Here is an 18,318-nt window from a genome sequence, read left to right as displayed (position 1 = left end):
TCACACTAGCCGTCCTGCTGTTTCAGGCCTTTAGCCCAGGCCCCAAGTTCTGCTCCTCAGAACTACCAGTTTCAGAGATAAGCACACATCTAGCTTACGTCTTGCTGCTCCAATATTAATGACCTCTGCCTCCTGCAGAGATACATCCACTCTATGACTTCTCTCACAGAGCTTTGGGAGTCACCTGACTCCTTAGCACAGACCTCCTGTCTGTGGGGTGGGGCTCTGAGCCACAGCCAGGCCAGCACTAAATAGCTGCCCACACAGCTGAGTAATTAAGGCGTCTGTCTCTCCAAAATATGGCGAAAACCAGCCATCCTTCAGGGAAGACAGACCCAAACCATCACAATATATATATATATTTTTTTTTCTGAAAACAAGGACCCTGGAGAATAAAATGGTGGTAGTTAAATTTTTATTATATTACATTATTAAACGCAACTTACCAGTAAAAATTACACTAATGTCATTTTAGGGCACACAAACACAATATTACCCAATTGCTTGGGAAAAATATAAAAGATGATGTTGTGTCAAGTAAATAGATATCAAGCATGTTCAGACTTAACATTGTGCATGCCCGTAAAATGGCATCAAACTTTCAAACACAAAATTGTCCATGCACATCACTTTAAAGAGGAAGTAAACCCTGATGGGTTTTACTTCCTCTTTGCATGGCTTGCCTCCTATTGAAGTCTCTGAGTCTGACAATTAATCTTGCAACTACCTAAGGGTGTTCTGGCCCTAACCCTCTCTCCCCAAAAAAGTTTGGCAAGAGAAATAAACTTTCTTTTGCTTTCAAGAAGTGTCTGGCACCCAATAACTTTAACTACTCTGCACCCACTATGCCTCACAACCCACCACATACAGAAGGATGTCAGCTGTATTTGTGCCTGGAAGTTTCTCATTAGACCGAAGGAGGCCTGGGACCTTGCTACACTAAGATGAAATTTGGGGGTTATTGGGGACTTTTTTTTAGCATCACACTGTTCTTGAACTGAATTTCCTGGGGCAGCAAGTTCTGGTTGAATTAGCAGTTGCTCATGTAGCGCCTGTGTGCGTATCAGTGCAGGTGCTATGTTAAATTTCGTAGGATGAGAGACTTACCTGTTCTTATCCATGTTGATTTATTTAAATTTGGCTGTCGCCAGCCCTGAACTGTTCTCCGGGTCATTCTGTGCTTCAGAGATGCTGTTTCATCCCTGGAAGGCAGGTGGCGCCAGAGGGGGTCCAGGTGGAGCCGCTTCTTCCCAGCAGCCGATTAGAGGAGTTTTTCCTCGCGGGGCAAGCTGGAGAGGGGTATTTCTGTGGCGCAGGCCGTTGCTCGGGGTTCTTTTGCGGGTTCCTGGTTCCGGGTGCGGTACCCACCTTTAGGGTGTGCGCACATCACGGGCCTCGGCGATATGGCCTACCAGGCCGGGGCGCACGTGCTACGCGGAGTTCCTGACTCTGGGCCCTCATGGCCCGGAGCATCTGATGCTGTAAAGGGGCCCCAGTGACTTACTGGGTCCCCCACCTCTATTGAGAAGATCCCAGGCGAGTTTTGCTATTCGGTGGGGAGTCGGCAGGGCCAGATTAACAATGGGGCTGATGGAGCTGCAGCTCCAGGCCCCTTTCTCAAGATAAGCCCATTTGCCCAAAAAAAAAAAAAAAAAACATTTTTTTTTTTTTTTTAAGATCGAATTTGGGGGGTTGTAGCTCGATGACCAGAGGTCACATAAACCCCACATTTGGGGGTAGGCATGGGAAGAGCTACCCCACAACTGGTTAAAATATGGGACGGCTATCATTTATGGTTCCGTAGATACGGGCCTGCATGCACAGCCTGTCAGAAGCTACATTCAGAGCGGCCAATATAAATACAAGCTGATACACTACAGCAGACAGATAGGATCACAGGGCTTATAATAATTATTTGTATATTACTCATGGTAATTAACCCCTTGCCACCCAGGCCAATTCTGACACTTCTCTACAACATGTAAAAATCATCATTTGTTTTTTGCTAGAAAATGACTCTATGGTGGTCTTTGCACTTTTTATGTTGCACGGTACAGAGCTGCACGATTCTGGCTAAAATGAGAATTGCAATTTTTTTGCTTAGAAGATAGATCACGATTCTCTCACGATTGTTGCGGCGTAACATCATCTTTCACATTAAAACAAAACAAAAAAAAAAAATGGGCTAACTTCACTGTTTTGTTTTTATGGTTTTTATTATTCATTGAAGTGGGAAAATGCAGTGTAACATAACATATTGCAGCAATAGCCACTGTATTCCCCAGAGTCTCTGCTAAAATATATATAATGTTTGGCAGTTCCAAGTAATTTTCTAGCAAATAATATTGCTTTCTAACTTAAGAAACAAGTGTTGGACTTTAAGTGGTTAAATTTAGTTACAATGTTAGTTAGTTACAATGTTTCATTTTGTTTACAAACTTCGCAGACTGCCCAGATTTGTTCTTTACACACAGAAGTGTATCCCTTTGATCTAAGAAGGAAGTGTCAGTTACAATGTTTCCTGTAAAAAACTTGGCAGACTGCCCAGATATTTTCTTTTGACAGCTGAAAGTCTCTCCACTTGTTATATGAAAGAATCAGCAAACTCTGCATTATAGATCGTCAGGGGGGTTGAATCGAGATCACGATTTTTTTAACGATTAATTGTGCAGCTCTAGCACGGTATTTGCGCAGCAATTTTTCAAACATGTTTTTTTGGAAAAAAATGTTTCATTCATTAAAAAAACAGTTAGTTAATTAAGTTAGCACAATTTTTTTTGGTATCCTAAGCGATGCTTTACATTTTTTTAGGTTACATGTTTAGAGTTACAGAGGAGGTCTAGTACTAGAATTATTGTTCTCACTCTAACGATCGTGGCGTATGTAACCTGTGTGTATCTGGCTCTGATACTACCAGTGCCTACCCAGCCACTGACTAGTATCTCTCCCCAGCCTGTCCCCACACACCCTGTCACCTGCTGACCTGTGGATGGGGGAATCACTCCTGCAGTGTTATTGTGTTCTGCCAGTGCGTACAATGAACAGTGTTGCTAACTATAGCTGGCAGCACTGATTGTTTTAAGAAAAAAAAAACAGGCTGGTTGTACTCAAGTTGATTAATAGATTGACTTGTGTAAAACCAGCTAGCCCATACATAGATTGACTATGGCTGGTCTCTGCATAATTGGCGTAATTTCAATCCATGTATGACCCGCTTAACCACTACTCAGTCCCTAAATATCCTTCCACTCCTGTACATAGTGCTCACTGTCATACTCTCCACACTCCTCTCCTGTACATAGTGCCCACTGTCATACTCTCCACACTTCTCTCCTATACATAGTACCCACTGTCATACCCTACACACTCCTCTCCTGTACATAGTGCCCACTGTCATACCCTCCACACTCCTCTCCTATACATAGCGCCCACTGTCATACCCTCCACACTCCTCTCCTATACATAGAGCCCACTATCATACCGTCTACATTCCTCTCCTGTACATACTGCCCACTGTCATACCCTCCACACTCCTCTCCTGTACATACTGCCCCATCATACCTTCCACACTTCTCTCTGGTACGTACTACCCTCTGTCATACCCCCTCACTCTTCCTGTACATACTGCCCATTGTCATACCCTTCACACTCCTCTCCTGTACATAGTGCTTTTTTCCGTACCCTTTGTACTCCTCTCCTGTACATAGTGCCCACTGTTAGACCCTCCACATTCCTCTCCCTCACCTGCACATACTTCCCACTTATATACCGTCCATACTCCTCCCCTATGTCGCTTACCCACAAAAACAGTTCTTTAAAATTATACTGAATATCCTCAATGTTACCAGCTCTAGAATGGACACACTTTTGTTAGTTCAACTAAAGGAAATATCAGTTCTCATATTTGTTCTGCCCCATTATTAGTACTCATTTAATTTTGTGATTACTACTATGATGTCTAGAGGAACATCGGGGATCTCAGCTACTCTAAATATAGCACTTATATAAAAAAGTGGCCCTGAAAATATTTTTTAAATGTTGGCAATTGTGCACTTAGGCACTGCCCAAGGGCCACCGTCCACCGGGTCAGTAGGGGGCCCCATGAGAGGCTCCTGGGATCCTGTGATAATAAAGCGGTAGTAAACTTTACTTGTCGTGGAGGTGTGAATGCAGCCTAAAAGGCCCCACCAAAATCCTCAGCACCAGGCCCATGATGTTCTTAATCTGGCCCTGGGAGTCGGTCTGAGGTGAACCCAGAGGCAGGTGATCCAACAGGGCTTGAACGAACCATCGGGGATCTGGGTACCGGACACTATCAGTTTGTATGCTACGAACTGTCAGTCGGTGGTCCCAAATTATACACGGAGAGGATCCGCTCTACCATCCAAACTTCCAAAGCACTAGGCCTGTGGCAGAGGTCTCACCCTAAGATCTAAATTCTATTAGAGCCAAGTCTGTGGCAGAGACTTGTTCCTTCCCAGTAGAGCTAAGTGGCGCTCTGGCTGCCAGGCCTGTGAGAGAGACCTGTCCAGGGGCACTTTACCCACTTCGACTGAAGTGGCGACGAGGAAAGATTTGCTACTCAGAGGCAGGACTGCTTCTGTTCATCCATTGCCGGCAAGGTTTATTCTCTTTCATCAATCTGTCCTATCTACCTCAAGTTGACTGTTGGTCATGTTGGGCCAGAAATAAAGCATTGAAAACGTCAATCAACAGTCTGGACATTCCGTTACTGCTCTCATCACTATCATCACACCTAGACATATCACGGAGGTAACTTAAATACGCTGATCCCAAATCTAATCAGCGGCTCCTCCGGGGGTAGCGCTAACACGTAGGGGCTCGTCCGGGATTCGGCTGTTACCTCTGGCAACGAAACCGTGAGTTACTTTATTACCGAGAGCAAGAAGTGTCGCGTGTTGAACTGTGCGGCGAAGAGGGAGTTAATCTCGATAAGCAAGGCCTGGGCATACGTGCAGCGGAGTGCGTGCCTGCAACGTGTCTGGACAAGTTCTTCAAGTGGGAGGAGTCACCCACCCCTGCGTGAGACGTAGAGTAAAAGTTTCACGCCAAACCAGCAGACCAACGCCCTACTTGTGAGAGAGAGACTACTCGTACGATGTCTGCTCCCTCGCTGCCATTTGTCGCTCCTCAACGATTAAGGCCCTCGATGACTGCTCCAGGGGTCTTTACCATGTCTGCTGTAGCCGGAGTACCCCTCACAGATACGGGAATCCGGATGTCCACGGAGGGAAAATTCGTCCTCCTTTCCAGTGGAGGATCCGAGATGTTGGGACTGTCCTGCCCTTGCTGCAAGGAGTTGTCCATACGGATCACACCCTTCGCTCGGTGCCCTAGATGTCGGGCCTACCTCTTCAAAAACAAAGTCACCTGCTGAAGCTCCCTGGGAGTACCGGGTGAATTGGATTTCCGGGAACTGTTACCGCGGAGGAGGAAGCCACATGGCCGGAACCCTCCCCGTCGGTGGAGATCGTGGAGCCGGAGGCTGTTGACCCGGAGGTCATGGCCGTCTCATCCACCCTGACTCTGCTAACCGCTGCCTCTCCATCTCGCTCCTTGGAGGTAAGCGGACTGGGCAAGACGGACCAAAGGGATTTTGTGTCTTGTGTGACAAACACACAGGACGAAGCCGTACCGGAGACCACCACAACCACAGCGGTCTCCGTTCAGCGTGCTACCATTGAAGAGGGCCCTGCACAGGGCTCCCGCGGCTGCAGTCGAGGCCTACCTGCCCGTCATTCCCTACCGGATTGGCCAAGAGACCCATCCAAGGCTCCTGGCTACCTGCCTGCGGAGGAATACTACTCCTCAGAAATGGACTCCTTTTCAGACGATGACACCATTGATCATCTCTTCGAGCCAGAGTTCCCGGAATCACAGGGATTCGGAGGATTTCGAGCCCCTCGCACGAGACAGAAGAAACGTTCCGACTGGAGCGCACCGCGTGGGTCCGCTGTTGTGCTGCCGGGACGCGGAGATCCACGAATGCTGCCCAACTTGGCCCGGTTGCAGTGCGTGGTGATATGCAAAGTTGCCACCAAATACGGGTACGAATACCCATATGTTCCACCCGCCATCCTTCTGGAAGTTGATCGGGATGCTTAGCACTTATTATGTTTAAACTCCCTGGGAGGAAGGGAGATTTCACTCTCTGGGGAGAGGGTGCAGTCTCAATTCCGATCTTGGAGGTTGTAAATAAAAAAAAATATTTAAGTTTATCTATATATATTTTGTATGTATGTTCTTTTGTTTCTTTTTCAGGTTGTGGACCCACCTACTATCAACGCTGTCGAGACTGGGGCAGAGTAGATAGATAGGGATGTGTATGTTATTGTAGTGTTGTGTAATACCATAGTTCTTCCTGTAGTATTCAAGGAAGCTAATATTTGTATCTCAAAGTTATGCAAATGTCTATCTTCTCTTTCCTACTTTCCTTTACTGTTTTAGCAGAAACTTCTGAATGCTCCAGTGAGCACTGTTGGGGCCATAATCCGGAAGTGGAAAGAACATCATTCCACTAGAAACCGGCCACGACCAGGTGCTTCTTGCAAGATAAAGTATCCCTTTCGGGCATGCACAACGGGGCACCACTCCCACTGGGCTGTTCCTGAGGAAAGATACTCAATGATCTATGGCTTGTCCGTGTTCCAACACTGGCCTGTGGGGGTATCGCCACTGTGACGGTATCGGTATGATATCTCCGTCAACGTTCCCTTCTTCCCATAACGACAATCACCCCAATATTCCACGAGGAGGGATATCCCTGGAATCGCCCAGAAAGCCACACATGAGACAAGCTTACTGCTGGAACAAGACACTTTAATGACACAGAAACTCAGCTTATATGTGGTTACAGCCTGTTAGGAACGCCCCCCTCACACAGTGGGGTTTCCCATACAGATTATAGGAGACAAGTCGGAGCCGACCATGCAGACATGTTTCTTTAGATAAAGACATCAGCGGAGTTAATTACTAGGTGTAACAGCCTGACCACAATGAAGCAATCAGAATAATTAACATGAGCCCCTTATCTAATCATTGTAAACAGTAAGGCCGGTCTCCTTCCCACACACAATAAATCAATTACCATTTGAACTAGGGAGCTGGCTGAGGAAGGGTCATTAACATGTCAATAGCTTGTGACACATGAACCAAGCAGGGAGATTTACACTGACATCCTTCACAATGGCCCCCCTTTTTCTCCCTGCTCCGGCAAACCCGGTTGGACCTTCCCTGGTCCAGTAGGGTTGACGGGTTCAGAGCTTTTAGTCCGAGGTTAACTCCGTTTGGCGTGACTGACCTCCATTGGTAACTGCTTCCGACTCAGGTATGCTACCGGGTCGTCAGATCACACGCCGGTCAGTCCCCAAGTCTTTGTGCGATCTGCAAAGTCACCAGAAGTCAGTGTGAAGACAGCGAATGGGTCTGTGCGCCGCCGTCTAGGTGTCCCGCTATGGGAGGGGGCAGGTTATGGCTCTGAAGTGACAATCACAGGAGATTCATAAAAAGAAAAAGTTATATTTGTTGAAATGCTGTAGCACTGGTGCTCAGAGTCCGGGGGGGGGGGAAGAGGGGACTCAGAGCCCCATAAGGTCAGCCACCCCCTGCTCCCTCCGCAGCCGCCGGTTCTCCTCTTTGAGCTTCTCCAGCTCCATCTCCAGTTCATGGAGCCTGGGGGGGTCAGCCCGCTGTGACCTCAGGTGGTTGTTCTCCTCCTCCATGCGGCTTATGCACTCCTCCAGCTCTATGTACTCACGGATCAGATCCTGCTTGCTCATGTCCTGCAGGCTCTCCACGTGGTCCTTCATCATCAGGAACTGGGTGGTGGTGTAAGGGGCCACCGGTGGGCCCTTGGCGAACATCTCGGCCCGCATCTGGGGCGCCCGCTGCGATTCCATCTCCTCCAGTCGCTTCTTCTCCTCCCAGGTCCGCTGGTTATATGACTTCCAGGACCTCTTCTTCTTGGAGGGTAGCTGGCGGTGCCTCTTTCTGCCCAGCTCCCTCCAAGGCCCCTCCGGCTCATGGCGGTCGCCCATGACCAGCTGACAATGGTGTTCCCTGTTGTCCGTAATAACAGATTGTACCATGAGGGCTTCGTAAGGGGTGCCCAATGGTTCTTCCGGACCCAGCTCCTGGAGATCCCAAGCCGAGTCTACACAATGGGCTGCTGCTGGTGGGCGGTACCCAGGTTGAGACCAATTTGACCTGGTGTTGTCGTTCATGGGGCAATTCTGCTTGAAGTGACCCAACTGTTTGCACCGGAAGCAGCGTTGTTCGTTGTCCTCCTGGCGTGGGTAGCGAGGGCTAGATGTCATCGGTCTGTTAGGCGGTTGGTATCTAGCGGTTGGTGGGTGTGAGGGCACCGTTTGTGGTGGAGGTTGTTCCTGTGGTGTGACCTGGTTCGTCTTGCGAGTATCTGCATATTCATCCGCCAACTTCGCGGCCTCTGGTAGAGTCATGGGCCTGCGATCTCTCACCCAATCCTTGACGTCCGTCTGGATGTGATTGTAAAATTGCTCCAGGAGCATTAGTTGCAAAATGTCCTCTGCGGTGGTGGCCTGGCTGCTGTTAGCCCAGTTAGAGGCCGACCGGGACAATTGGCATGCCCATTCCGCATAAGAGTCTTTCGTGGTTTTGCGTGAGTCCCTGAACTTCTGTCGGTGGGACTCTGGGGTTACTGCATAACGAGCCAGGAGCACTTCTTTAACCCGGGCGTAGCTTTGAATATCCTGATCTGGCACGGTCCGGAAAGCATCAGAAGCTTTGCCTGACAGTTTGCCTGACAATATTGCAACCCAGTCTCCTCTAGCTATTCGGTGCAGGTTACATTGTCGCTCAAAATCCGCCAGGAAGTTATCAATCTCACAGTCCTTTTCATCAAAAGCTTTAAAAGCGCTAAACGGAATCTTCCTTGCGTCTGCTGTGCTGTACTCACTGTTTGGAGAAGGTGCGGCTGCTTGTTGGACTGCTGCCAGTTTTAACTGTAGCTCTGCGTCTCTTATTTGTTTATCCTTCTGTAGCTCTGCGTTTACTAACATGTCCATCACTTTCAGTACCACATCTGGCGTTGGGTTCGGGCCGAACCACGCTAGCTTCTCTCTCATTAGCTTGTTGGCTGGCGATTCCTCCTCCTGAATCACTGGTGTCTCCATCTCTTGTACTGCTGGCGTTGCTGCAATCCCATCCTCCTGGTCTAGCTCCATTGATTCTGCTATGATGACCCGCTTGGTTTTGTTGCTAGCAATCCTTCCACGAACTTCCAGTAGTTCTTCCAGTGTCTGCTTGGAATCCGGGTGTGAAGGGGAATAGAAGGGAAAAATCCCACTGCTACCAACCAATTGTGACGGTATCGGTATGATATCTCCGTCAACGTTCCCTTCTTCCCATAACGACAATCACCCCAATATTCCACGAGGAGGGATATCCCTGGAATCGCCCAGAAAGCCACACATGAGACAAGCTTACTGCTGGAACAAGACACTTTAATGACACAGAAACTCAGCTTATATGTGGTTACAGCCTGTTAGGAACGCCCCCCTCACACAGTGGGGTTTCCCATACAGATTATAGGAGACAAGTCGGAGCCGACCATGCAGACATGTTTCTTTAGATAAAGACATCAGCGGAGTTAATTACTAGGTGTAACAGCCTGACCACAATGAAGCAATCAGAATAATTAACATGAGCCCCTTATCTAATCATTGTAAACAGTAAGGCCGGTCTCCTTCCCACACACAATAAATCAATTACCATTTGAACTAGGGAGCTGGCTGAGGAAGGGTCATTAACATGTCAATAGCTTGTGACACATGAACCAAGCAGGGAGATTTACACTGACATCCTTCACAGCCACCTACAGGCAACAGTAGGAAAATTCTATCAGGCACAGCCACTGCCAGGACAGAGGCTAATTTAGTATAAATCATACAGTCTGAGCCACATTATCGGCTCAGACACCCACTAAATTTAACATTTTGTCATTTGGGAGCAAGGCGCTACATATACATCTATATAGATCAGACCAAAATGAGGGACAAATGAGGAGGAATGAGGGACAGAGGGACATTGCTCCAAACCAGGGACAGTCCCTCAAAATCAGGGACAGTCCCTCAAAATCAGGGACAGTCCCTCAAAATCAGGGACAGTTGGGAGCTATGTAACACTATTTACAACTCCCAGGGCTTTTTTTCAGGGAGAACATGGTGGAACTCAGTTCCACCACCTCTGGCTTAGACCATTTGGTACCTGCTCACCACAATCTCTTGTAAACAGAAGTCTGGTTTCTGTGTTTACAAGTGACAGCTCTGCACTCTGTATGTCATGCAATCCTGGTATTTAATGCCCCTTTAAGACCCTCCTACTGTTTGTGAAATTTGACTGGCCACACCCACTATTTGATGTGATTTGGAGGGTGTCTGTAGGGCAGGGGTGGGGAACCCTTTTTCTGCCAAGGGCCATTTGGATTTTTGTAACATCATTCGGGGGCCGTACAAAATGATCAACTTAAAAATTAGCCTGTTATATTAGTATTGGTAGATACAAAAACACAATCCCCACAATGCGATTCCCCCAATCCCCAAAACACAATCTGCTGTGACTCACACTGTCAAAAGTAGGGGTGCAACGGATCAAAAAACTCACGGTTCGGATCGTTCCTCGGATCAGGAGTCACGGATCGGATCATTTTTCGGATCAGCAAAAAAAAAAAAAAATCTCAGACAGTAACCCCCCCCCCAGTAGTGCAGACCTCAGACAGTAACCCCCACAGTAGTGCAGACCTCAGACAGTAACCCCCCCAATAGTGCAGACCTCAGACAGTAAACCCCACAATAGTGCAGACCTCAGACAGTAACCCCCCCCCCCAATAGTGCAGATCTCAGACAGTAACCCCCACAGTAGTGCAGACCTCAGACAGTAACCCCCACAATAGTGCAGACCTCAGACTAGGGTTGCCACCTTTTCGTCAAGCCAAACCCGAACACTTCAGCAGCGCACGCCATTTAAAAAAAAAAAATTGTAGTACATTCAATGCATTACCTCTGTACAAAGCAATGCACAGCAATTGTGTGATTAAATACATTTCTAATCATATGGAGTTAATTACAGGAGTTCCCCTTTACATCAGAGTCAATATAGTTCCCCTTCTACATCTGAATCCACAGAGTTTACCTTTATATCTGAATCTGCAGGAGAGGTGTGCGGAGGGGATGATGGGGGCAGTACTTACAGGAGAGGAGTACGGAGGGGGTGATGGGTTCGGATCACGGATCGGTGACAATCCATTGCACCCCTAGTCAGAAAAAAGCCGGAACTACAAGGTTAACATCGGCTCCTTCTGAAAGCTCCGCAGACACACACTCAGCGGCACGGCGGGAATGATTTCGCAGGCTGCAGGTTCCCCACCCCTGCTGTAGGGGGAGGGGTTTTGTGGGGTCGTGGTTAAGTTCCAGCACCTATTGTTTGAGAAAAAAAGCCCTGACAACTACAATACCAAAATTGGTGTTACATGTTGGTAAAGGGGTCGGGCCAAGAACTTTTAGGCCCCCACAAATATTTAGTAAAAAAAAAATGATTTAAAACATTAGTTACAGTACAATCTTTCTATTTAAAACAAAATTAAAGTGGCATAAAATCATTATAGTTTTTTTTTAATGGATTGCAGATCTATAATAAGGCACTTTCCTAGCCGATGCATAAAAGAAACCTGAGTTTTGCTTGCTCTAGATTAAAACACAATCATTTTATAAACTTGTTCAGAGTAAATGTTCTGCCGCTCTACAGAGGACTCATAATATTATCTCTGCAGCACACAGTATAATTGTTAAGTATACAACCACAGTACATGTTTGTATTGTGTCGCCGTGTGTAAATCAGTAGCACACAATGGGGCCCATTCAGTACTGGGATTTGGCTAACTTACTCTGTTAATCATCATTGATGTCTGGGGTTGAGTAGTGGAAACACAGATCTGTTTAACAGCTCATAATGAGGTTCTATACTTCACAATACAATTACTTATCTGAAAGAGAACTGAGGGAAGGCTGTTATCGAGGCAGCAGGCTGCGTGTGCTATAAGCTACAAACACGTTGACCCGTGGGGCCCATACACATACATGTTATCCACATACAAGGCTCAGCATTGGCTTTCTCTGTTTAAGCACTTAAGGACCGCCTCCTGCACATTTACGTCGGCAGAATGGCACGGCTGGGCACATGCACGTACAGGTACGTGCTGTGCTATTGTCCAGCCGTGGGTCGCGGGCGCGTGTCCGCGACCTGGTCCGAAGCTCCGTGACCGGGACCCGCGGACCTGATCCCGCGATCAGTCCCCGGAGCTGAAGAATGGGGAGAGCCGTGTGTAAACACGGCTTCCCCGTTCTTCACTGTGGCGGCAATATCGATCGTGTGATTATAGGGAGACACAATCGATGACGTCACACCTACAGCCACACCCCCCTACAGTTGTAAACACACATGAGGTCACACATAACCCCATCAGCGCTCCCTAGTGGTTAACTCCCAAACTGCAACGGTCATTTTCACAGTAAACAATGGGCTAGATTCAGAAAGAATTTACGTTGGCGTATCTATTGATACGCCGCGTAAATTCGAAGCTGCGCCGGCGTATCTTCTTTCTGTATTCAGAAAGCAAGATACGCCGAAATTAGGCTAAGATCCGACTGGCGTAAGTCTCTTACGCCGTCGTATCTTAGGGTGCATATTTACGCTGGCCGCTAGGTGGCGCTTCCGTCGATTTCAGGGATTCAGGGATTTGCGTAAATTACGTTCACGTCGAAAGCATTGACTTTTTGCGACGTGTTTAGGAGCATGCGCACTGGGATACGTTCACGGCCGGAGCATGTGCCGTTCGTGAGAAACGTCATTTACGTGGGGTCACGTTTTATTTACATAAAACACGCCCACCTCTTGACAATTTGAATACTGCACTTGCATCTCTAAATTGCGGCGGCGTAGCGTAAATAACATACGCTACGCCCGCACAAATTTTTTGTCCCCCTACCTGAATCTAGCTCAATGCATTTTAAATGCGTTTTTTGCTGTGAAAATGACAATGGTCCCAAAAATGTGTCAAAATTGTCCGAAGTGTTCGCCATAATGTCGCAGTCACGAAAAAAATCGCTGATCGCCGCCATAAGTAGTAAAAAAAAAAAAAATGAATAAAAATGCAATAAAACTACCCCTATTGTGTAAACGCTATACATTTTGCGCAAACCAACCGATAAACGCTTATTGCGATTTTTTTTTACCAAAAATAGGTAGAAGAATACGCATCGGCCTAAACTGAGGAAAAAAATGTTTTTTTTTAATATATTTTTGGGGGATATTTATTATAGCAAAAAGTAAAAAATATTGCATTTTTTTCAAAATTGTCGCTCTATTTTTGTTTATAGCACAAAAAATAAAAACCGCAGAGGTGATCAAATACCACCAAAAGAAAGCTCTATTTGTGGGAAAAAAAGGACGCCAATTTTGTTTGGGAGCCACGTCGCACGACCGCGCAATTGTCAGTTAAAGCGACGCAGTGCCGAATCGCAAAACCTGGCCGTGTCCTTTAGCTGCATTTTGGTCCGGGTCTTAAGTGGTTAATATAATTTTATTAAAACTTTTCTAAAGAAAAGCGTAACTTTGCAACTTATTAGAAACTTATTAGAAATATTAATAACATTGTTGCTTGCATGTCACTTGGTCATAGCTAATGCAACATCATAAGTAGATTTAAAGGGGTCAATCCACTTAAAGGTAATAATTGAAGTGATTCTAAAGCCTCGTACACACGATCGGATTTTCCAACAGGAATTGTGTAATGGCAGGATGTTGTCGGATAATCTGACCGTTTGTATGCTCCATCGGACAATTGTTGTCGGAATTTCCAACAATAAATGTGGGGTAGCATGCTTTAACATTTTCCGACAACAAATGTGTGATGTCGGATTATCCGATCGTGTGTCCCTCGGAAAAATATCAAAAGTACAAACACGCATGCTCGGAAGAAATGCTAACCATAACACAACAATAGCAGGAGTTGCCCAAAGGGTGGGGCTAAAGAGCTGAAAAACCATGTAGTTTCGTATTTGTTGGTCGACAATTCTTTGTCATTTGTATGCAATATAACTTCATGGCCAACGCCCTTCGAAACAAAAGTCAGAGGCTTTGTCCGATGGAAATCAGATTGCGTATACGAGGCTTAATGGTTTTTTTTTTTCCTTTCTTTAAATAACATCCATGCCATACTTACCTGCTCCATGCAATGGTTTTGTACAGAGCAACTCTGATTTTTTTCTTCCCAGGTCCCTCGCTGACGCTCCCAGCTTCCTCTTGACCAGTGGCACTTGCTACGTGGGCCCCGCTCTATGTCCATAAGACACATAGAGCCACAGCTCGACACCCCCCCCCACTATCTCCTTATTGGCTCACTGGCTGTAAATGACATCAGTGGAAGCCTAATGAGGAGAGAGAGACCCAGGACAGCTGAGGCTTCCGTGCACATTGCTGGATCGAGATGGGGCTCAGGTGAGTATATGGGAAGGGCTGTGCGGGGAGCAGCACACGGAAGTTTTTTTACCTTCATGCAAGGAATGCATGAAGGTAAAAAACCTTCAGCTTTTACAAGCACTTTTAGTTATTGCTTGGGCCTGGTGGGTACAGCCAGTCCCCATGTCTTGGATACTCCATCAGCAAAATCTCCCCTTTATTACTGTGTTTCCCCGAAAATAAGACCTACCCCGAAAATAAGACCTAGCAGGATTTTTGGGGAGGGCTGCAATATAAGCCCTACCCTGAAAATAAGCCCTAATAAAATGTGTTAAAAATGTTTTTAATCCACCTTGTAGGTCTTCTCCTCTCCTCCTGGCTAACACCCGCCCCCCCTCCACAGTGCATGGAGCTGGGCAACGCCAGTGAGACAGCGGCTCCCCCCCTCCACTTTCTTCCCGCCCGATGCCCGCAGCCCCGCCCTCCCCAGCGCACAGATGCCAGCGGGACACGGTCTCCCCCCTTCTCCACTCTCCTCGCGCCCGACGCCCGCGGCCCCCCCTCCCAGTGCACGGAGCGGGCCAATGCCAGTAAGACAGCGGCTCCCCCCTCTGCTCTCCTCCTGCAGCCCCTCCCTCCTCTGTGCACGGAGCGGACAGATGCCAGCGGGACACCGGCTCCCCCCTCCTCCCACCCGATGCCCACGGCATCCCCTTCCAGTGCACGGAGCGGGCCAACACCAGCGGGGATCCCGGAGCAGAGAAGAGCCCAAGGAGACCATGCGACCGCCAGGTCAGCTGAAAGAAAGGTACGGGTAATGCTCACAAAGAAATCACAAAGGGAGACACACTGCACCCCACATTCCTAAAAATGTAAGTGCATACGGTAATTCTATGAGGATGGATTTTAGGATGCTTTTTAGGTTCTGACCTGACAGGGAGGGGGGGGATAAGACAGGGGATCCACTAGATAAATGACACAGCAGAAGCACTATGCAATCTATTATGATTTAAAGGAAAATGATTTATTATTATTATTTTTTTTAGGGTTACAACCACATTAAGATCATTGTACATATCGTAAAAAAAATAAGACATCCCCCGAAAATAAGCCCTAGTGTGTTTTAGGTTGCCAAAATTAATATAAGACCCGGGCTTATTTTCGGGGAAACACAGTATTTATAACCCTGTTCCTGTCCATCTTGGAGATTTGGTTGTTTCCTTCCACTTTTGTGTATTCCAGATCTTCCAGTTTAGTGATGAGGTTGGGTTCGGGTTTGGATTTGGTCCTTGCTTTCATCACTGGTCCAACAAGCTACAGGAAGGGGATTCCCCACCCTGATGCATGCAATATCATTGACCTAATATGGCCATGTGACCAACCATATTGGGTCAATGTCCTTCACCCCCAGGATCGAGGGATCGGCCTCGCGGGCCGACATCACGGGTGCCTAGGACAGGTAAGTGTCCTTATTAAAGTCAGCAGCTACAGTGTAGCTGCTGACTTTAAAAAAAAAAAAAAATGCGGGTGGAACACCGCTTTAAAGTGTTACCAAACCCAGGACTCTGCATTCACTATATCTGGTCTCCCACAGTACACAGAACATGGAAATACAATTATTTTCATAAATATAAACCGCTAAATATCTCATCAGCAGTATATAACAGTCTTGCGACTTCTATCAGTGTCTGGTTTAATGCTTGTAGGAGGAGTTTTAATCCTACTCTCACTGTCCTTTGAGTCTGCAGGACCACGACCCTCTGTCTGGACAGTGCTGAATGGCCCTGTGCTGATCACATGCATTCTTTTAAGAAGAAAAAAAAAACTCTCTAGGAATACACACGAAACTGAGCATGTGCCGCTTGCCCCCAAGGCTCTGTACTATGGGGAGATGGTTTAGGAACAGTGGAACAAAGGGAGAATGAGAGAAGACAGGATCAAACAGCCTTTTTTGCATTATGCAGAGGATAAACCCCTTATGCCGCGTACACACGGTCGTTTTATGTGATGAAAAAAAATGACGTTTTTAAAAACGTCACTTTAATTGACCGTGTGTGGGGGAAAACGTCGTTTTATGTCTTCTAAAAAACGACCAAAAAAAATTGAAGCATGCTTCAATTTTATGTGTCGTTTTTCAAAACGTCAACTTTTACTTCACAGAAATTGACCGTGTGTAGCAAAAACGTTGTTTAAAACGACGTTTTTTCATCCGCGCATGCCCAAAAGCTACTTATAAGGCGAGCTTCAATGGAAAAACGTGGTGGAACGTAACCTCGCTTTGCTAGAACATTGTGAGGAAAACGATGGTGTGTAGGCAACTTCGTCTTTGAAAATTGAAGTTTCAAAAGCGTCGTTTTTTACTTCACAGAAAATGTCGTTTTTTTTCATCACATAAAGTGATGGTGTGTATGCGGCATTAGGTTCCACAGTGAGTATAACAAGTACAGTATGTTTTACTGCATATACAGACAGATTTTATCGTTGTGGGTTTAGTAACACTTTAACATGTGTTGCAGTACAGTGCAGAAAAACACCTCAATTTACCACAATTCTTAACTGTAATTGGGTTGTAATAGATTTTGTTACACCTGAAGTTCAGTGTTCAGTAAATACCTTCACCTTTGTTCCTCATTTACTGTATGTGATATTATGCTTTAGTGTAAATGGAAATAGAAAACTTTGTTCCCCTTATCGCTGTAAATTCCCTGGTAGTAAAAGGAAACATTTGAATCTCCTGGGAGGTCCGTTTTCCTTTGCAGACTCGGTATGGAAATCACCTAACTTTCTTTTTACTTTCGTATCTGTATCCTGCTATTATAACATTTGACACAATTAGTATTACATTTAACGTAAAACTGTCAGAATAAGAACTATGGAAGCTTCCACTGCTAATTGGCTTTTTAGGCCTTGTTTACATTCGGTCTTCCACAGTGTACACCTATGTGAGGGCTGTGTTTACCCATATGGGGATGAACAGGTGTTCTGTGCATCTCTGTGCAGGCCGTGACTGTTGTATAACAGATGTACCGTATTTGCCGGCGTATAAGACGACTGGGCGTATAAGGCGACCCCCTAATTTTCCAGCTAAAATGTTGGTTTTGGAGGGGGTGGCGAATGGCGCCACCCCCCCGCGCAACAACTTTGATCTGCGCCCCCCCCCCCCCGCTCAACAACTTCGTTTGGGGGGTATGCTCATTTGTCCCTCATCCTGAAGTTGAAAAGTTGGGAGGTATGCATTACATGCCAGACTCACTGTGCCCCATTACATGCCTCACTGTGCCACTACATGCCTCACTGTGCCATTACATGCCAGACTCACTGTGCCCCATTACATGCCTTACTGTGCCACTACATGCCTCACTGTGCCATTACATGCCAGACTCACTGTGCCCCATTACATGCCTCACTGTGCCACTACATGCCAGACTCACTGTGCCCCATTACATGCCTCACTGTGCCACTACATGCCAGACTCACTGTGCCACTACATGCCACTACATGCCAGACTCAATGTGTCCCATTACATGCCTCACTGTGTCACTGCATGTCTTGACGATCCCTTACCTTATCCTAAGACATGCAGTATCTGTCAGACTGCGGCCGTCCATTTTTTCAAAAGCCGCGCCTCCTCCTTCTGCTGTTCCGTGATAGGCGGAACACTCAGCTTCCCAGGAGACACCGGGCTGGATTCAGATACATTGGCGTATCTGTCCGCCCGGCGTAACGTATCTGAGATACGTTACGCCGCTCTAACTTTGGACGCGAGTTCTTTATTCAGAAAGAACTTGCGCCCTTAGTTAGAGC

The sequence above is a fragment of the Rana temporaria genome, chromosome 5, assembly GCF_905171775.1.
Source record: "Rana temporaria chromosome 5, aRanTem1.1, whole genome shotgun sequence".
NCBI classification, from domain to species: domain Eukaryota; kingdom Metazoa; phylum Chordata; class Amphibia; order Anura; family Ranidae; genus Rana; species Rana temporaria.
The sequence above is the reverse complement of the archived record's forward strand: the minus strand, read 5'-3'. Positions refer to the sequence as shown.